At 39.3% G+C, this 22,734-nt stretch overlaps 1 protein-coding gene across 5 annotated transcripts in view; it reads left to right on the forward strand.

Annotated features, from left to right (window-relative positions):
* Positions 1-6,206: 6,206 nt before the first annotated feature.
* LOC129778585 (histone acetyltransferase KAT6A) overlaps positions 6,207-22,734 on the forward strand; it is a 49,804-nt gene continuing 33,276 nt past the window's right edge. For 4 of the 5 annotated variants that reach the window (XM_055785561.1, XM_055785562.1, XM_055785563.1 and 1 more), the window contains exon 1: positions 6,207-6,593. The gene's annotated coding sequence lies outside the window, so the exon portion shown is untranslated. The remainder of the gene's footprint in view (positions 6,594-22,734) is intronic. The other variant, XM_055785565.1, reaches the window with a different exon arrangement.

Here is a 22,734-nt window from a genome sequence, read left to right on the forward strand (position 1 = left end):
TTCGAGCATCAATATCGTGACATTTCATATGGATGCATGATGTTGACGTTTTACCTCACAGACTTCCAGACTGAGTTGCCAGATATGCAAGCGCACATTTAATTTTTGTTAGTCTTTTTTGCGATTGCAATTAAAATTTATAAACTACTGAAATTGTAGGAATCATAAATGGAAGCTTTTGGTTTGGAAAACCGATACTTTGAATAGCAAAATACGGTACTTTTCACGATACAAATCAAAACTTCAAAGTAAACTGACAATGTGATGGTGAGAGAGTGGATGAAACTTAACAACGTTTTAGGAATTTTTTAACGTTGAACTCGGTCATTCTTTGCGCTAGTGAGCGGGTTGTGTGTTTCTTCGAACTCCGCTATAAAATTTGGAGAATGAGAAGATCTGGGAAAATCACAGACGAAAAAACATCATGTGTTAATTCAAGCTAATTCAAGCAAGTAGAATTCCGATTATCCGCGGAATAGTCGGGCAAACTCATCGCGATTAACGAAAATCGCGGATGACCCATTAAAGGACAAAAAATGCAAACACGAAAAGAGATGTTTCAACATAAAAACTATGTTCTATCAATACAGAAATCAATCAACTATCCATCTATAAGGTCGTGTACACCAGTGGCTAAATAATGTAAAAGCCATGACCACAACAAAAGAGCATGGGCCTACCACTCACTAACAAATTCCGGAAAGGCCTATTGATTTACAATGGAACTCGCAGTCACGAATAATCCGCAGGGCGGATCACCCGCTCGCGGATAATCGGGGTTCTACTGTCATAGACTCATTTATGGAATAAAAACATTTACTTGCAGATAAAATAACTTGCATATATTTTCGCAAACTAAAATAATCTGGCATCTCTGAAACTGAAAGGATCAGTCTGTATTTGTGAAACGAGTATTATGATGTATTTTTGAGAAGAAAAACCGAATTCTAAAGTGTAAATTATGAATGAAAATTAACTTTTACGAATCAAATTAGTATTTTATGTGAATGCAAATCACTTTTTTTCTGCAAGTGGTGAGAAAATCCCATACAAAAATTATTATATACGTTATATTATAATAACATTTTAGTAGGAATATCTGAAAATTCAGGGGAGATAGGTTAAGTTAAGGTTAGGACTACGCGCTTCAGCTAATTAAATAATACCAAGTAGATATTTTCATTCAAATTTTACCAATTGAAAATTGCCTTTTAGCCTTCTAATCTGATAGAGAATAGTTTGGATCCCAAACTCAAATGTCGCCACTAGCCATCGCGGATACTTTCATTGTCTCGGGTTGAGGGCGATATTGACCGTGTAAGGTGGAAAAATATTGATTGAGGTTAGATCAGATGTTGAAAGCCGAGCTGTCACGATATTGAAGACACTTATAGCGAATTCGTTTTTAAAACTGAGTCAGTGCCAAACTGACTCTGTAATAAAAAAACGTTTTCAGTTTCACGAATGCGGTGGTTTGTTGGTGTGCGTTATATAGTCTGATTTGTTTATATTTACGACAGGGGTATGACTAAAACGTCAAATCGCTTATATTACCTGTGTACCCAATATTGCTGCGGTTCACTGACATTTTGGTTCTGTCAATTACTGTTGTTTACAACTCGGTCCGATTATATAGTCGAATAGTGGCTAACTTTAAACTCCATGTTAAAGGTGAACATCTCCATGTGAAACCGAAATATGAAAATCGCTCATGCAGTTATAAATAAAGCATACTATTTCCGTGATTTCAACGATTTCAATCCTCGCAAATGATATGTTGGTAAACAAATGACGCCATATTGATTTTGATTTTGGGTAGCCTATATTCAATTGATGTCTAACCCCTGATTTACGACGGCAAATGTACAGTGTCGACGTCTGGTGGTGATATTAGTGCTTGGGAGGTAAATTATTCTCCATCAGATCAGAAGGGCCAAGTGCAGTGTAAACATATAAAAGTTTGAATGAAAATTTTTACTTAATATTGTTTGATTACCTAACACATGTAGTTCTGACACTCACTTAACCATTTGTCGATGCATTTCCTGTTTGTTCAACAAATAATTACTATTATAATATAAAACCATCATTAGACACAGTTTTCGTTCAACATTCTGCGATATCGGAAAAAAAACTTTTATTTAATCACATAAAATAAATATTCGATACGTTAAAGTAAATTTTCATTCATAATTTTGATTTTGAAATTTATTCCACCAGAATATCCATAATTATTTTCACCTCCCAATGAAAGCACACGTAGCTTAATGCCGTCTACTCTACTCTTCAAAATCAGAATCCGAATTGGATTACGATTGCAATAATACAAAACCAAAGCAGCAGGTTTTTCATTTTCATAGTCTTTATTTTTAGATTTTCCAAAACAATATTCGGAACTTGACAGTTCAGTATAGTTGTATTGGTGAACCGGAGTGCCAACCCGTGAAACATCTCAGTGCGAAACTAACAGCTTTCGGGGCGAACTAGTGCGACACTGAGTGCGAAACTGAGTGAATAAAAAATCGTTTTGACAGCAGTTAGTGCGGCACTGGGGTTGAAACTGAACAAAAACGAATTCGCTATTATTGTCAATCCGGTTGATCGTGTAAGATGCCCATGACAGAAGTGAATTTTATTCAACGGTTAAGCGGACCTTACACGGTCAAATTTATTGACAATATGATGACATTTGAGAGCATAATGACAGCTGAACATGGCCGACAACGCAGAAATCCGGATTTTCTGATTTTCGGGCATCAATATCGTGACATTTCATATGGATGCATGATGTTGACGTTTTACCTCACGGACTTCCAGACTGAGTTGCCAGATTTGCAAGCGGACATTTAATGTTTGTTAGTCTTTTTTGCGATTGCAATTAAAATTTATAAACTTCTGAAATTGTAACAATCATAAATGAAAGCTTTTAGTTTGGAAAACTTATATAGTAATTTACATTTAATGAGACATGCCGGAGTACCACTCAGTGTCGCATTGGAGGCGATTTGACCTGTAATTGGACATTGAAGATGAGAGTGGTACAGCGTCGACGTCTGGCGGCGAATGTCAATGTGGGGCCATAATTTGGGCCCGAACTCGATGTTTACAAAAATGTCTAACTAAACGTGTCGCATACAGGTCTGTCTAATTAGAAAAATGTCGCATTAAATGTAAATTACTGTACCTAAAATAGCAAAATACAGTACTTTTCGCGATACAAACCAAAACCTCAAAGTAACTGACAATGTGATGGTGAGAGAGTGAATGAAAATTAACAACGTCTTAGGAATGTTTAAAACATTGAACTCGGTCATTCTTTGCGCTAGCGAGCGGGGCAGCCGCTTTAGTCTAAGTTGTGTGTTTCTTCACACTCCGCTATAAAATTTGGAGAATGAGAAGATCTGGGAAAATCACAGGTGAAAAAATATCACGTGTTAATTCAAGTTACAGTAGAATCCCGATTATCCGTGAATAGTCGGGATGATTTTTAAACATAGAAACTATGTTTTATCAATACAGAAATAGATACAGATAATCGGGGTACAGATACAGATACAGATAATCGGGGTTCTACTGTCATAGTCTTATTTATCCAATAAAAACACTTGCTTGCAGATAATATAATTTGCATATATTTTCACAATCTAAAATAATTTGGCATCCCTGAAACTGAAAGGATCAGTCTGTATTTGTGAAGCGAGTATTATGATGTGTTTTTGAGAAGGAAAAACGAGTTTTAAAGTGTAAATTATGAATGAAAATTAACTTTTCCAAATCAAATTAGTATTCTATGTGAATGCAAATCACTTTTTTTCTGCAAGTGGTGAGAAAATCCCATACAAAAATTGTATCTGAAACTGACGTTATATAATAATAATAAATTTTAGTAGGAATATCTGAAAATTCATAGAAAATAGGTTAAGTTAGAGTTAGGACTACGCGCTTCTACTAATTAAATAATACCAAGTAGATATTTTCATTCAAATTTTACCAATTGAAAATTGCAATTTAGCCTTCTAATCTGATGGAGAATAGTTTGGATCCCAAACTCGAATGTCGTCACTAGTCATCGCGGATATTTTCGTTGTCTCGGGTTGAGGGCGATATTGACCGTGTAAGGTGGCAAAATATTGATTGAGGTTAGATCGGATGTCGAAAGCCTAGCTGTCACGATATTGAAGACACTTATTGTCAATCAGTTTGATCGTGTAAGGTGCCCATTATATGACAGATATCAGTGACAACTAGAACAAGGTGTATACATCAAGGTGGTTCCACATATACTCTAAAACCATAGTAATCAGTTGTTCTTAACAAATTGTTGACGTGACGCAACGCAACGCAAATGATGTAAATGCGCTACACATACGACGTCCCGTCACCGTAAAGTCAATGTGTAGGAATGAAATATCCAATATTTTTGCATGGAAATCGTATGGTCGCATTCAGAGCCCCCGCATACTACAGACTTTCTGTCATCCAACAGTTTGGTCGGGTCGGCCTTCTGGTGCAAAAACCGACCAAACTGAATCGGCGTAATGTGCGCACATGCATACCTCTCCGTACTGATTAAGGAAGCCGACCAAACTATCGGTCGACAAATCAGTTTGCTGTCTGCGGGGGCTCTCACGTACACTATACACGTGTCTTTACGCGCCTTCGTAGAAAAATACATCTTCAAATAAACCTGTAAAGTGCGCTACACATACAGCGTCATCGTCACCGTCCCGTCAACTATTTTCTTGAACTTATTTTGCCGACGTCAAATTTGCCGGTAATTGTGTATGTGAATGCTACCATACGAATTCCATGGGAGAATATTTGATATTTCATTCCTTTACGTTGACTTCACGGTGACGGGACGTTGTATGTGTAGCGCACTTAACGCGACGTGACGCAAAACGCAACATTATGAGTTCTGTGCGATTCACATAGCACGTTACGGAGAAGAACGTCTACTTTCCGTCAACGTCTCCACCAATTCACACATGCAGTCAATGCTTCTACCAGCACCGTCACGTCAAATGCCAAACGAATGATTTATTTAATTTTATTCATGGTGTCGCCACCTACAATAATTCTAAATTGCAATGCCCTCTTTCAAATCAGCATGCCTAGAATCAGATCTAAATTTTTAAAAATTCATTGAATTCAATTATTTAAATGCTTAAACCCAGTAGTCCGACCCTTATGCAACAATAATAATAAATAGAATAATTCTTTCAACTAGTCGCGAATGACTTTCACTCCGAAATTTGGAGCTAAGAGATATGTTGGCATAAAAAGTACAGTAAGTTACTTATAAAGCGATATGCTGAGGCACCACTCAGTGTCGCATTGGAGTCGGTTTTGACCAGTAATTGGACATTTGCGACTGGTGGCGACTTTCAATGTGGAGCCATAATTTGAGCCCCGAACTCAATGTTTACAAAAATTTCCAACTAGAGGTGAAAATGTCTAATTAAACGTGTTGCATCACAGATCTGTTCAATTAGCTTAATGTCCATGTAGATGTAAATTACTGTACAACCAAATCAAAACCAAGACGGGTCTATGGTACTAGGTGAGGCCGTTTCGTCACTAAGTTGGTTAGGGGAGCGGTATATGAAAACAGTACGGAAGAAAGCAGAAGGGGAATTTTTTCCTCCAAGTGTGAAAGAGACAGACTGATCACGAGCTAGCTTGGGCACTAGCGTATTGTGTTTTGTTTACAAACAAAACACAGTAGCCTCCCAAGATGGCTGAAGAGTGGTTTTAGCAAGTTGGCCCTCCTTAGGATATACTTCTACGCGCCTTGATCAAAACAAAAGCCGAGACACAAAGCCCAGACAAAAACCAAACGAGCCGTCCGTCTCCGTCAATTATTCTTTTCTACAAACCCTGCCAGTCGTTTTCGTTGAACGTATGCTGACGGGTCGTTACGTTGCTGGTGTATGTGAATGTTTTCATGAGAATTGCATGGTAGAATCATTGACGTATCGTGACGTGACGGGACGTGAACGTGACGTGTATGTTGTATGTGAATCGCACTTTCAGCTTCCCAAAACGGCATTTGCCAGAGTTGTAGGGTAGTTGTTGGCAGAGTGTTGTTTAAATAATAGTTGCGTCGCCGAATGTGGGCCATATGACATCAACTGTCAGCGGGGTTGGCGGAATGATTTCTCTCCGACGTTTGTTCGCCAGAGACATCTTTGCTAATCAAGCGAGATTTTAGGGTGGCGGGATTAATTTGGTTAAACAGTGTTTTGCGACAGTGCATGAAAGTATCTTATGTGCGGGCTTCACTCCACAAGTGAAAAAATTGGCCATTTTGTCATATAAATACGCAATAAAATTGTGTATACCATTGAAAAACAACGCAGTACAGTTTTCCACATTCAATAGACTTTCAATGAATGGTTCTGCATTAAGTTGGGTACACTTGAGTGGGTGAATGTACATGACGGATTGTTAATTTTCACGTAGCAAAGTGGACTTTTGCTTTCGAGTGTTTTCAAATGTGATATATTTCGCAAGAACTCTTGGCACCCGTGGCAAGATCCGTAACGGAGTGATTATTATTCGGTTACATTTTGTTTATTGAAGAAACACAGGTGAGTGAAAAAAGTGGCTGAAATAGAGTTATCAAGATGGCTGCCGTCGGCTGGATGATAGCAAATTCACTGAAAATATATGCATAAATTTTCATTTGATTTACTATTGATGTTGTTTGTCATTTTTGAACTAGTGACGTGTAAATTTAGATAACTATTCCAACTTCATTGTGCTAAATGCGAAAATAGAACATCTTTGCATTTCCGGCAGTTCAGAATGTTTAGACAATAAAGATAATTCAGCCAAACAACTTTGAATAATCGTGCGACATGTTATTCATCATGTCTAATAATAATGCAATATCAAATGTTTAATGCTGTAATAGTTTGGTAAGGTACCACTCGTTTAATTTAAAAAAAATGTGATCGAACATACTTAAAAGTCATTCATACACACAAACACAACACACTATCTTTCATTCACACATACACATCATAATAGATAAACAAACGTGCATGAACAATGCTGACAAATATTATTGGATATACAGAATTTACATTAATTTTGTTTTCGGTGCATTGTTTTATACTGACTGTGTTTGCGATTTTTCGCAAATGGCAACAAGTTTTTGTATTCTTTCTGTTATTGTTTTTCATTGGTTTGGTGGTAAATTGCTTGTCTCCTCAATTCTTTGTTACAGTATCAAATAGTAAAAAAAGGCGTCTTGTCTATTTAATTGAGATGGGAGGCGAGTGTGATAATGTAGTGAGTTATGTCTTAATTGTTTTAAGAGTTTTATGCAGTTTTATTATTTTTAGGACAATTACACTTCCTTATTAAGTCTACATAAATTTAATTGGATTTATTATTTGATTCTGGTTTATATAACGCAGTCGGAGAGTCGCGGTCCGGAGGATCTATCTTTTAAAACTCAAGTGCCTTTTCTTAATTTGTCTATTTATTCTTTATGAGTGCCGTTTTTGAACATGGAATAACAAATTCGATTTTTCTATTCAGTTTTAATTAATTATTTTTAATTATGATTTTAATTCTAGAAAAAAAACTCGGTGCATTACTCTTAAATAAATTACTTGATAAAAGAATAATAGAAATTCAACAAATGGTATTTGCCCAGAACTCAACTTGCAACCATCCCATAGAAGCCAATCGTGGCATTCGTCTTGCATTTATTCGAAACCGATTCTTGGTTGTAGCGCCAGTTTTAGAATACAACCTTTCGGCTATTTATTATATTTATTTATTTCTCAACATAGTTTCCTTCGAGGGCAATAAACTTGGTATTCCAATATTTATATTCCCTTTTTGTAGTACGAAACGTCTAACGGTGGGTTTAGACTAGTGATATATTCATGTAATGTATTTTACAGAAATCGCATCAACCGATTACACTAGCGTGAATTTATATTATGGTCATATTCATAAATTCCTTCATAAAATTTTAAGTTATGATGAATATGCAACCCGTTTACATATGCATAAATTTATTCTGAATTGTGCATTATTCTACCACCCGAATAAACAGCTGTGGAAGTCAATTTTGGATCAATTAATTAATTCCGTCTCTCATCAATTCTTTGTTCTCACTCTTATCGGTCATAACAATCAACTAACCATCGATAGCAGAAGCAAATTAATAAAAATTAATTCAAAAATGAGCGTTGTTTACATTTACTGACACATTCACATTCAATTGCTTGTGAGTACGAGTGCAAGAATGTAATGTAAACCTTCAATGTAAGCCTTCGAAATAAGCCGTAGTGCCACTCTGCAGACTGCCTATTGCCTGTGGTAGTGGATCCACGTTTCATCCATTGTCACTGAACATCGAAAAAAATGGGTGGGTTATATGATATAACTATGATATAACCGCAAAGTTGACGTGGGACTAGCTTAGCTTAGCAATCATTTGTTTGTATTGATTAAATTTTTGATTGAATGAAACAATTTCCGGATTTCATCGAGTTCAATATATTTGCTTTGTGGGTAAAGAGATTGATTAAATACCATGTAAGGTCAATTTATGCATTGTGATAGATGATGTTTCTCGTTACAAATAAATTGACAAATAATGACAGTCCTTTTACTTTTGGTATGATGCTCAGGACAAAATATGTGAACGGAAGAATTATCAAACGAATATTTTATTTTACATTTCCATCTGAAGTTTGTATCTCTCAAGTGTACGTGCTTCTCGAACCGCGAATCTGGCACTCAGTGCCAGAAATTCAATGAGCAGAAGATATGAATGCATATCCTTCAATACAATATTGAATAACCGAACCGAATCGTTGTGTTCGTAACCGTTTTTGTAATCCGTGTTAGGAAAACACTTTTCGGAGTGCAAAAAACATGCGGGCACGAAAGTACCCCCGGCTTGCAGGAAGCAACAACTTCAACTTATACTTTTTATATTATAGAGCCTTTAAACTTGAAAGTTCATTCATTCATTCGCCTCTAATGTCTGCAAGATTTTCCCAGGTTCCTAAATTTAGAAGAGCATGTTAAGGAAACATATTATGGTCTGTACGAAGGCAAGCGAGTTCGGAAGTACTCGCAGTTTGAATTTATTTGCAATGCCGATTTTCCCAGGCACCTTGGTTTAGAAGTCTGTATTAGTTAAACACATTTCAGTCGAAACAAAAATACCCCAGACCTGCATGAATTTGCAATGCCAATTTCCTCAGACACCTTGGTTCTGAAGTCTGTGTTGGGGAAACACATTTCAGTCGGAACAAAAATACCTCCGACTTGCATGAATTCGCAATGCCAATTTCCCCACGCTCCATGGATTCGAAGTCTGTGTTAGGGAAACACATTTCAGTCGGAACAAAAATACCCCCGACTTTCATGTATTTGCTATGCCGATTTCTCCAACACTGCTTGGTTTTTAAGTCTGTGTTAGGGAACACGTTTCGGTGAGATAAACAATCCCCATGCTTTCAAGTGTTTGCATTGCCGATTTCCTCAAGGCTGCTTAGTTATGATGGCTGTGTTGGGGAAACCGTAAATCGGGCCAATCAAAACGAGGTAGTTAGGGCGTTTAGATAACGCTTAACATTTTACAGTTATTCAATTGTTTATCTAATGAAAAATAACATTTTATTAATTGCGATAGATGCGTAGAAATATTCCCTGTCAATTTATGCAAACATCTTTCCGATCCAGTAAGAAATGTTCGAGTTATAAGCATTCGGAATCTTTCATTTTTCCTGCATGTTCTGTGTTTAGGTTTTCATTTTATCCCCCATATACTCCGGTTAGACGTAGTCCCACGTCAAAAAGTCCACTCGATTACGCTTCAACAACGCCAAACCGACTTGTTGAATCAACGCGCCGCTGTTTTTGGTCGACTGTCAGCAAACGCGGCACCCACGCGGGTACCTTTTTTATGTCCAAAATGTCGTATATGTATGTCATTCGTTCTTTTCAAATGTCTACGGCTTCAGCTAACTCGCGTAATTTCAACGAGTCGATGCATTTGTTTTACGATTTCTTGTTTCGTAGCCTCTTTGGCCTTCCAGAACGAAGTGCATCTGTGGTGCTTGTACGGCCCATTTTAAATTCACTAAACCACCGATAATTGTTTTCGAAGAAGCAGAAGAGGAATAACATTTCGTCAACAACTACATCGAATGTTCAGGTGTTTTCCCATCAAAAAACAATGTTTGATCTAAATACGATATTCCTCTTTTTCCATTTCCTATACGAATGCTTAGGTAGTGATACTTAACCAACTGAAGTCTGTGAACAAATGAACGAAATGTCATGAAACTTCACACATAAGCTAGTGATTGATGAACCTCTCGACATGAATCTTGTTCATTTTTTAGTGGCGCCATCTGTTGAAAAATTCCGGGACTTTACATCCCGTGTAGTATAAGGAGACATGTTAGTTGGATTAGAAGGCTTTCCACATACCTCCACGGATAAGCGTGGATATTTACTATAAACCTCCCCCGTGCACATTCCATTTTTTTGAATGAAAAAACAGGAAGTGAGTTATATCTATGGCATAACCGCAATGGTGACGTAGGACTATCGTTGATTTAGTGATCATTTGTTTGAAGTTGAATCTGAATCCATTCTGAATGAATGAATAAATGAATATTTGGGAGACTTCGAAAACGGGAGCGTTACGTTGGAGGTACAAGGTTTTATGCATCCAATATTGGATATGAAAATATCCTACTGATGGGGAAGAATAATCTTCAGAAGCTTTCCTGCTAATTGCACTTGATTGAAAAATTACAGAACCAAATGTATTTGGTCGCAGTGTTATATGGTTAGAAAACATTAAAATAAACTCTTTCGCTTGCATGTTATTTTCAATTCCAAGGGGAACTGGCGGATTATTCTGCAGCAACGATCACTTCTTTCCGGATTCTTCTCGATAACCAGCAAACGTAAAGAGTTGCGTGCGTGTATGTGTGTGTGTGGTGGTTGCTCCGATGTCTCAAGCGGAACCAATTTTCGATGCTGGTAGTCTCTCGGTCGTCTTCTCTTCTCTTTCTGATGCATCGGCTTTTTTGCGCTCCGTCACAGTCCCAAACAAACTGAATGCGTTTCAGGTTAGGTCAGGCCAGGTAATGAATCCCTTGATCCCTCACCATCCAGCTCGTTCTGTAACGATGTTGCCTTGTCGATGTCCTCACGAAAAATGAATGCGTTTCACCACCAGAATATCGCTTAAGTATGCTTTTTGTGCGTGATTGAGTCGAAAGAAGGTGTGGTTTACGATGGCAATTTGGAAGGCAAACTAGAGGGGAATGAACTCTTTTAGTCGACGAAACTTTCGGCGACTGGGCAATAATTGATTGAAAATTATATGATTTTCGCGATGCGAATCATTTTCCATTGCGCGCGCAAACTGTATTCGATACGAAAATATGCTACTGATGGTGGAGAATAATCTTCAGAAGCTTTCCTGCTAATTAATTGCACTTGATTGAAAAATCACAAAACCAATTGTATTCGATCGTAGCAGTACTATGTGGATAGAAAACATTAAAATAAACTCTTCCGCTTGAATGTAATTTTCAATTCCAAGGGGAACTGGCAGATTGTTTTGCAGTAACGATGACATCTTTCCGGATTCTTCCCGGAGTCCACCACCAGTGCACTTGATTCGATACTCGAAGCCCACCAGTGGTTAATGCTAACTCGATAACCACCTGTTAATAGCACTTAAGGTGAAGGTGGAAGCTAGTCACAAATGGCTGCCACAATGGCGCTCATTTCTTTCATCTCCCTCCCTCACCCCTCGCCCAAAAATCAATTATTTTTCGAAACAGTGTGAAGAAAATGATCATTTTCGCTATCAAATAATATCAACCAAACTCTAATCGATTACTCACAAGATATTAAATTTTCATCTGCTGTCGCACTGTATAGTGAAAAACGTCGGAAAACTCGAGCTAGTACTCTGAAAGTTAAATTTTCATCTTTCAATCTTCGGCAATGGTTTTGTTTGTGTTGGTGAAAGCATCGTTATTTTTTCGACACTGATGCCAGACAACATCACCGAAACTGCTATAGAAACCACTCAATAAAATGTAATTTCTGAGTCATAGCGTTTCATGTCATGAAAATCAATAGAATAAAATTGTGTTGATATCAATACAATTATTATTTTTACGTTTAATGGGTCTATAATGTAAGTTTTAGAAACTTTAACATTGGGTAAGAAAAGTGTATTGCAGAGCTCGGAACACTGCCACGGCTGCCTATGCTTTCAAAAGCAGTAAACGGAAAAGTATTACATTCAATCAAAATGCCACGGCCAACGAAGAGAGGGGTCATGGCTCTCCAAAGTGAATATGTGAAAACAATACCAAAAGAGCCCCAATTCGTATGTGTTATAAATTTGCTCATGTTACGCTCCCGTATAATCAGAATTTTACTTCATATGCAAATGCACCTTCTATATATATATTTATGTTTGCAATTGTTCATCGGAACATATCGTTCATACATTCTACTTTAGTATTGAATTGTTATTTTTTCATCAAATGTATTCAAGACTCGTGTCAATGATGCGTCACACAGTCTGATAAGTGAATTGATCTATTTACGTGTGCTTTGCTCTTCTCTCACAAACACTATTACCCCATTTTTACACGAGGGTTTACCTATACTACTACAATGGCTAGCTTCCACCTTTACCTTAAGATCAATTCACTTATCAGACTGTGTGGCGCTTCATTGACACGAGTCTGCAGTGCGAAAGCAGATGAAAATTTAATATCTTGTGAGTAATCGATTAGAGTTTGGTTGATATTACTTGATGGGAAGTGTGCGAAAACGATCATTTTCTTCACACTGTTTCGCAAAATTTTTGATTTTCGGGCGAGAGGTGAGGGAGGGAGATGAAAGAAATGAGCGCCATTGTGGCAGCCATTTGTGACTAGCTTCCACCTTCACCTTAATTGAAAAATATTTGGTTGCAGTGTTACATGGATAGAAAACATTAAAATGAACTCTTTCGCATGAATGTATTTTTCAGTTCCCAGGAGAACTGGCAGATTATTTTTCAGCAACGATTGAATCTTTCCAGAATTTTCTCGATGCTGAATGGCATCCAAACGAAGAGTTCCGCGCGTGTATGTGTGTGTATGTGGCGGCTGCTCCGATCTCTTCCCGGGAAACCGTTTGTGGCATCACTCTTCTCCTGATGGATTCCCTTCTGGCCTAAGGTGCACAAACAGGCTCTTGGTGACACCGTTCATCCGCGCTTTCATGATAAATGAAGAGTTTCACCACAACAGCGACAACATGCTCCAATCGATGTTCAATTATAACTGAGTGGATTTCCGAGCGGCGCTCGCTTATATACCGATTGGTGATTTCAATAGCCTGTTTTGAAAGCAATTTCAAAACTATTGAAACAAGTTTTTGAATCAAAAGTAACAAGTATATAACGCGTAGACATTTTATCTTTCGAATGAAGTGTTTATCATACCATTTCGATCAGTTGTCAGTTGTAAAAATCATTGATGAAAATTAACTTTGTTTTTTTTTTCATGTGGTATAACAATCTCATACAAACATTTTATCTGAAGATAGTTTGATATTACAGTAGAACCCCGATTATCCGTGAAATAGTCGGGCTAGAACATCGCGTATAGCGAAAATCGCGAATAATGCAATAAAAGATTAAAAATGAGGCACAAACACGAAAAATATATATTTTAGCATAAAACTATGTTTCACCAATACAGAAATTATTCAACTACTAGCTGACCCGGCAAACTTCGTCCCGCCCAAAATTTGTTTTTTGTTATCAATATTTTCAAACATTCACGTTTTCTTACTATTAGCAAGTCCATGGGTCCAATCGCAGAACTGTTCATTGATTGATCTTCTATTAGACCCCATTGAATTTACCCCATTTATTGTGCTCCCTTGGCCGAGTGGTTAGCGTCATAACTAACATGCCGGGTGTTCGGGTTCGATTCCCGTTCTGGTCGGGGGAATTTTTCGTCAAAGAAATTTCCTCCGACTTGCACTGTGATCACGCGTATTCTAGAGCTTGCCACTCAGAATGCATTCAAGGCGTATTATTTGGCATAGAAATCCCAACTGAGTACTAATAAAAATGACGCAAGTAATACTACGTTGAGACGGCGAAGTTCCTCTAGGAACGTTAGTGCCATTGAAGAAGAAGAAGAATTTACCTTTTACTATAAAATTCTCAGTATTTCTAACAAAACTCATCATTATAATATCAGATTATTTTAAGACACAATTCTCGTTCAAGATCTTCTTATCAACACATCCGGCGATCCTTTTTTTTGGTAAAGATAGAAGAAGATATAGGAGTGAGTTTCATCACATTAAAATCCATTTCCAGTTTCCAACAAAGATCAATTTCGCTAGCGCAAACATCAGATGGACTAACAGCACTTGTCACTATGTAACTGTAAAACATAAGGGAATTTAATTTTCCGAATTATCCCTTTTTCCTTCAGAGTTTTCCGAAAATTTTCAATTGTCATGTTTGGTTGAAATATTTGTAATATTTTTATGGGACCCCCTCTCCATTCCAGAGGAGGTAGGGGTCATACCATTATAGAAACATTTATCATACCCAAAAACCCTCACATTCCAAATTGTGCTTCATTAGTTTTCGAGTTATGCAGAAGTTTTTGTTTCGTTTGTATGACAGCCCCCTTAGAGAGGGAGTGGAGTGTATTCACCATAGAAACGTTTCGTGCCCTGTAAAATCTTCACAAGCCAAATTTGGCTCCATTTGCTTGATTAGTATTCGAGTGATGTAGAAATTTGTGTTTCATTTGTATGAAAGCCCACCCTTAGAGAGCGAGAGGAGTGTCTATCCACCATAGAAACATTTATTGCATCCTAAAACCTCCACATGCCAAATTTGGTTTCGTTTGCTTGATTAATTCTCGAGTAATTCAGAAACTCGTGTTTCTTTTGTATGGCAGACCCTAGGGAGGGGGATGGAGAGTCTAAGCATCATAGAAACATTAATTGCACCCTAAAGCCTCCATATGCCTAATTTGGTTTCATTTGCTTCATTAATTCTCGAGTAATGCAGAAATTTGTGTTTCATTTGTATGGCAGCCCTCCCTTAGAGAGGGGGGTGGAGAGTCTAACCATCATAGAAACATTTATTGCACCCTAAAATTTCAATATGCCTAATTTGGTTTCATTTGCTTGAATAATTCTCGAGTAATGCAGAAATTTGTGTTTCATTTGTATGGCAAACCCACCCACCAAGTGTTCTGAACAGTCACAGTCCTACGTTAAACTTCCGTCCGTGCCCCTAGGCTCAGACCCTTCTACTTTTTTTAATTCAAATGATATCATTCGTATTGCGAAAAACTAGAAGTGGGTTATATCTTTGTTTTAACCGCAAGGTGGTCGTAGGACCTACGTTGACTTAGCAATTAATAATCATATAAATCTTAGACATTTCATCTTTCGAATAAAGTGATTATCATACCACTTCATTTAGCCGGAAAAGAATTATTAACGCTCAAAGGGGGAATCGATTCCTCTTCGGGATACCCAGCGCCAATAGCACACACTTCTCAAGCCCCGATGATTAGAATCATCGTTGATCCGGGGCAGGATTATTAACACTTGAGAAGGAATGGATTCCTCGTCGGAATTACACAGTAAACATAAGACCCCCTTCTCAATAATTCCAACTCCCCAATAACGAAGATCGATTGCAGCATTCGTAAACAAATATTGATATGTAATATAATATCCACTACACCATATCATATCGTGTTCCTCACTATCAAATCCATAGTCAATGTCAGTGTCGAATTATCATCGATACCTGCAGAGGAGAAATGGAATTGAAAAACGACAAACGGGAGAAAGAGATGTTGGAGGTTGAAAGGAGATTGACAGAAAACTTCTGCATTTTATCTATCGAATAATGTGATTATCATAACACTTCGTTTTGCCAGAAAGAGATTATTTATGCTCAAAGGAGGAATTGAGTCCTCCGAGGAAATACCCATCGCAAATTAGAATCGACTATCGATTGCGGCATTCGTACACAAATAATTTTATAACGCAGCTTTCATCAAAGTGATATCTTCGATATGGTGAAATATCCACTATCATATATTTCGTCATTCAGCTCGCGCAGTCCGAAGACATCGGTCGCAAATTTGTTCGCGATTATTATAAAGTGGAGATTATACCGTTATCAGTTCGTGGCTGGTGAAGGTATTTCGCCCTAACGGGGTTCTCTTTATTGCGCGAGTGAGGAGAGCAGCAATCACTACCAGCGTGAGGAAGAAGTCCTCCACGGCGGACGCGGTGCGTGTGCCGTATCATCGCTGTGTGTGCTTTAGCATCGTCATCGATTCCATCATCGTGTTGTGGTGCGATATACCGTTGCATCTGTGCCGAGCGATTGCCACGCGGTTCGATTGAGACACCGCTTCATTTCATTCGCATTGGTGTGCGATTTAGGTATAATATATATTAGGTTTAGAAATACAAAAAAAATAAGAATTATATTATTTTATATCTGCCGTAATGGCAGAAGGTCATGTTAACATGGAGATTGAAACTACTGTTTCCTCCTCACTAGCTACAACGGGGGCTGGGAAGTCGCTTAAACGCGTTCCCCCCTCAGAAGATGTCTCTTCAGAGAAAGAGGTAATCTACCTTAACAAGCCCCCCTCAAGAAAATTGGCAAACTTTTCCTCTTCGCCCCCTCAATCTCCCGCTCCCGCTTCCGCTCTACTACCGAACTTGCCTCCCAGTCCTACTGATACCGCTCCCGTTCAACAATCGACCTCGTCCTCCCCCTCAGTTGTTTCCTCTCCTCGTGTCAAGGTCTATCCAGACGATGCACTTGGAGCTGGTCCATGGGTTGTTTTTTTCCGGCCTAAACCAAAAGGAAAGGCAATTAATGTCATTCAGGTTTCGAAAGATCTGGCAAGATTATATTCCTCCGTGGTCGAAATCTCTAAGGTTAGACCGAACAAACTGCGTGTTGTCGTGAGTGATCGGAAACACGCGAATGCAATTGTGATCGACGAGAGATTCTCCCTAGAGTATCGCGTCTACGTGCCCTCCCATGACGTAGAAATCTCGGGGGTGGTAACTGAAACTGGTCTGACGTGCGAAATGATAAAAGAAGGAGTTGGTAAATTTAAAAGAATCCCGTTGGTGGGTGTTAAAATTTTGGACAGCCGCCAACTAGGAAAAGTATCCCAAGAAGAGGGAAAAACTAAATTCACGCCGTCAGACTCGTTTCGAGTAACTTTTGCTGGTTCCGCTCTACCTGACTACGTCATGGTGGGCAAATTGAGATTGCCTGTGCGACTCTTCGTGTCAAAGCCCATGACTTGCCAAAAATGCAAGTCAGTTGGTCACACTTCAGATTATTGTGCCAACAAGGAGCGCTGTGCCACTTGCGGAGAGCAACATGAGGGGAAATCCTGCAGTGCGACTGAGCATAAATGTCCATATTGCGGGGGATCCCCACACGAGCTCTCAGTTTGTGAAACTTACAAGAGTCGCTGGGAGAAACAGAAGCGCTCTTTGAAGGAACGCTCGAAACGCACTTTTGCGGATATTTTAAAGGGCGCTTCGCCACTGGCCCAACAACAACAACCAATCAACACACAAAATGTCTTCGCCACGTTGCCCGTTGACGAAATAGAAGCGGACACAGCTAACGGGGACACACCGTTCATTTTCCAAGGGAATCCCCGGCGCAAAAATGTGACCACTCCCAAAGTTCAAGGACAAGCCCCTCCGGTGATACCCCCTGTTAGCATGCCTAAAAAATCGAGTGCAGCGGACAAGCAAAATCAGGTTCCTCCTGGTTTCCGTGGGAATAATTCACCTTCGAATGGCCCAGCACTCGAGGGGACATCAAAAACCCCAACTGTCCCTGTTTTTCCGTCCAGTTCAACTTCCCAATCGGGATTTATAAAGTTGACTGACCTTGTGGATCAAATCTTCACGTGTTTTAACGTTTCCGACTCCATCAGAACCATTGTCATCTCAATGCTTCCAGTGTTAAAGACAATTTTGCAGCAATTGATGCAAACATGGCCCCTCCTTGCAATGATTATCTCTCTTGATGTCTAATTTCAATAGAGAGGTCGGAGATATCACTGTTGACGTAGGACTACGTCTAACCGGAAGATATAGGGGGTGAAATGGAAATCTAGGCACTGAACAAGTAGGAAAAAATGCAAGATTTGGAACGCTTATAACTCGAGCATTTCTCAATAGATCGCAAAGGTTTTTGCATCAATTGATAGGAAATATATCTACGCATCTATCATAACGAATAACATTTCATTTTTCATGAGATAAATAATTGAATAATTGTGAAATATCAAGCATTGTCAAAATGCCCTATGTGCCCATTTTTGATTGGTCCATTTTGTGCTCCTCAAATCGTACCGACCAAAACGGGCAACCAGAGCAGCAGCGAAATAGAGTGAAGTACGATTGGAAAGGAAAAAGAAAAAAATGAACGAAACATTGGTCGCAGTCTCACACATGCGTAATTCTCGAGCCAGCCAGTCAGCTTAAAAATCCCCGCTCCGCTGCCGTAACGATCATTCTCATTCAAACCGTACACCACATCGGTTCGCATCACAACACATCAACAAACCAACCCAAGCAGCCATGTCTGGACATGGTAAAGGAGGAAAAGTGAAGGGAAAGGCAAAATCCCGCTCGAACCGTGTTGATCTGGAGTTCCCCGTAAGGGTAGCTAGGCCGAGCGCGTTAGTACCAGTGTACCAGTCCACCTAGCCGGCGTTATATAGTTTCGGCCGCCGAAGTGATCGAGTTAGCTGGCAAAGCTGCTCGCGACGATAAGAAAACCCGCATTCGGAACAGAACACATTCGGTTCGGTGGACATCAAGACAACAGGCAGTTGCAGCGAGTGGCGAGTGGCAAACGCAAAACGGCATCAGGTAGCAGAAGAAAAAAGTTTGTTCTTTATACAAACTGCTTTGGTGGCAAATCCAGAACAAGGCGGCATCGAGGGCGTTCGAAATGGTTTTTTTTCAAAACCACGAGTACTAAGTTTTCTAAATTGGAACCATTCCATAAAACAAGGCGCTTTTCAGGGCCATTAAACCTTCCAAAAAAGAGTTTAGGAAATACAGTTCAATGCTTTCTAAAACAATATCCAAAATAATAATAAAACACAAATTGATTTTTTCATAATTTGTTTGCCAGGATCTGATGAGTATGTGAATTTGGCAGTTGTTCTGAGCTTATTGATTTTCACAAATTCTTAAATTGCTTCTAGATTGAAAGTACAGTAATTTACACTTATCTCGATATTTAGCTAATTGGACGGACCTGTAATGCGACATATTTAGTTGGACATTTTTGTAAACATAGAGTTCGGGGTCCAAATTATGACCCCACATTGAAAGTCGACATTGTACCACTGTAATCGCAAATGTTCAATTACAGGTTAAAATTACCTCCAATCCGATACTGAGTGGTGGTAATGCGACGTGTCATTGAATGTAATTTACTGTAAAATATGTCACAAGCTGGATGGGAGGAAATTTTCCAACTGTGAAAGCTGTGGCGAGTGGCAAATGCAATCGCTAAACAGAAAAGTTTAGCCGAACTAGATGGGGATATCGAGTGATAACAAAACAATAAACTCTTTAGATTGAAGATAATTTTGTGATCCTGAAAAGGACCCTTTTTAGCCTGCATGTGAATCCAACGAGCGAACAAATCGTAATGAATGTATTTTTGTCATCGCTCCCTTTTAACGCTCATTCGTTCGTCTCGTTGGACTCGCCCCTCTGGCTGAGTCTGGCGATTTGTCTCTATCCTGTGAGTGTGTACCGCTAGAGTATAAAACACCCAAAAAAAAATGTCTTATTTTTTTTCAAACCGTAAACCCGTGTGGTTGTACGGCATCGGCATCGTGGACGTAACAAAGGAGGACAAGTTAAGGGAAAGGCAAAGTCTCACAAACCATGCAGGTCTCCAGTTCCCTGTTGGTCGCATTCACTGATTGCTCCGCAAGGGTAACTAGGTTGAACGGATTGGTGCCGGAGCACCAGTATACCTAACAGCGATTATAGAGTTTCGGCCGTCGGAGTGCTCGAGTTGGCTTGCAAAGCTGCTCACGACAATCAGAAAACCCGCATCAAGAACAGAGCAGCTTCGGTTCGGCGCTCATCAAGGCAACAATTAGTTTCAGTGAGTGGCAAAGTGTTTCTCCGGCACGTCGCATTAAATGTAATTTACTGAACAACATGTCACAAGCTGGATGGGAAGAAATTTTCCAACTGTGAAAGCTGTGGCGAGATGCAAACGCAATAGCTAAACAGGAAGGTTTAACCGAACAAGATGGGAATATCGAGTGATAACAAAAACACAACACCAAAGGTTCTTTTCAGAACCATCAACATATTCATAAAGAGTAAACAGTAAACTAATCCATTTTTCAGGTAGATAGGTAGGTATTCACGTAGGAGAAGAAAATAAAACAATATATTTAAAATATATATTTAACAAAAGCTGTCCCCTTTGTATAGTCCTACGTCACTCCGGTTATGTCCCCGACATTACCCACCCGTCTTTTTTACAGTGGAATTGTCGTAGTCTTATCCCTAAATTGGATACTTTCAAATTTCTAATTCATAAATTCAATTGTGATGTTTTTGCTCTGTCCGAAACCTGGCTCTCTTCTCAAAATGATCTCTCTTTCCACGATTTTAATATAATACGCTTGGACCGCGATGACAGATACGGAGGGGTACTATTGGGGATTAATAAGTGCCACCCATTTTTTAGAATTGACCTTCCACCTATTGGAGGGATCGAAGCTGTTGCTTGTCATGCAAACATCAGAGGCAAAGACCTCTGTATTGTCAGTTTGTATTGGCCTCCGAGAGCTGCGGTTAGCCGCAAGCAACTTGTTGGTGCTCACTCCTTCCTGAGCCACGATTGATCTTGGGAGACTTCAACTCTCACGGAACTGCCTGGGGGGAACAGTACGACGACAATCGTTCATCGTTGATATATGACCTTTGTAACAGCTTCAATATGACCGTTTTGAATACTGGGGAAACAACACGTGTACCTAAACCTCCTGCTAACCCAAGTGCTCTTGACCTCTCGCTTTGCTCGAATTCACTATCGTTAGATTGCAAGTGGAATGTAATCCAGGACCCCAACGGTAGTGATCACTTGCCAATCAAAATTTCCATCACCATTGGGTCGAATTCTTCTGAATCTATAAACATGGCATATGACCTCACAAGACACATTGACTGGAAAAAATATGAGGACGCGATTGCTCTAGCCATCAATTCCAAAGATGGTTTGCCTCCATTGGAGGAGTATAACTTCATTTCTCGTTTGATCTATGACAGCGCGGTTCGCGCTCAAACGAAACCCATCCCAGGCTCCACTATTCGTCGAAGGCCTCCCAATCCATGGTGGGATAGCCAATGTTCCAAGCTTTATCAGGATAAATCGAACGCATTTAAAGCTTTTCGAAAACGTGGAACCATTGAGAATTTTCAAACGTATTTGGACCTTGAAAATCAATTTAAAAACTTGATCAAAGGGAAAAAGCGTGCTTATTGGCGAACTTTCGTGGGAGGTTTGTCACGAGAAACGTCAATGAAAAAATTATGGAAAGTGGCTCGAAACATGAGAAATCGCTCTTCATCGAATGAAAGCGAAGAATATTCACATCGATGGATTTTTAATTTTGCACGCAAGGTTTGTCCCGATTCCGTTCCTGTGCAAAAAATTGTTCGAGATATACCACAAGATAGGTGCGATCTTGATTCCGAGTTTTCGATGGTAGAATTCTCTCTTGCTCTCCTTTCTTGTAACAATTCGGCTCCAGGAACGGATAGAATTAAGTTCAACTTGTTGAAACACCTCCCTGATGTGGCGAAACATCGCTTGTTGAATTTATTCAATCGGTTTCTGGAGCATAATATTGTTCCAGATGATTGGAGACAAGTGCGAATTATAGCTATTCAAAAACCCGGAAAACCCGCGTCCGACTTCAATTCGTACCGCCCAATAGCAATGCTGTCTTGTATACGGAAATTGTTGGAGAAAATGATCTTGTTTCGCCTTGATCATTGGGTTGAAACGAATGGCTTACTCTCAGATACACAATATGGGTTCCGCAGGGGCAAGGGGACGAATGATTGTCTTGCGTTGCTTTCTTCAGAAATTCAAATGGATTACGCCGAAAAAAAACAAATGGCTTCAGTATTCTTGGACATAAAGGGGGCCTTTGATTCTGTTTCAATAGAGGTTTTGTCAGACAAATTACACTCTCGGGGTCTGCCGCCTCTGTTGAATAATATGTTATATAACTTGCTTTGTGAGAAACAGTTGAATTTTTCTCACGGGGATTCGACAGTAAATCGGGTCTCCTACATGGGCCTTCCCCAGGGCTCATGTTTAAGCCCCCTTTTGTACAACTTCTATGTAAGCGACATCGACAATTGTCTTACACAAAATTGCAGCCTAAGACAACTTGCAGATGACGGAGTGGTGTCTGTCGTAGGATCAAACGAATCCGACCTGCAAGGACCCTTACAAGATACTTTGAACAATTTTTCAACCTGGGCCATTGGGCTAGGGATCGAATTCTCCACGGAGAAAACAGAGATGGTGGTTTTTTCTAGGAAGCATAGACCAGCAAAACC

This window comes from Toxorhynchites rutilus, chromosome 3, assembly GCF_029784135.1.
Source record: "Toxorhynchites rutilus septentrionalis strain SRP chromosome 3, ASM2978413v1, whole genome shotgun sequence".
Lineage (NCBI taxonomy): Eukaryota > Metazoa > Arthropoda > Insecta > Diptera > Culicidae > Toxorhynchites > Toxorhynchites rutilus.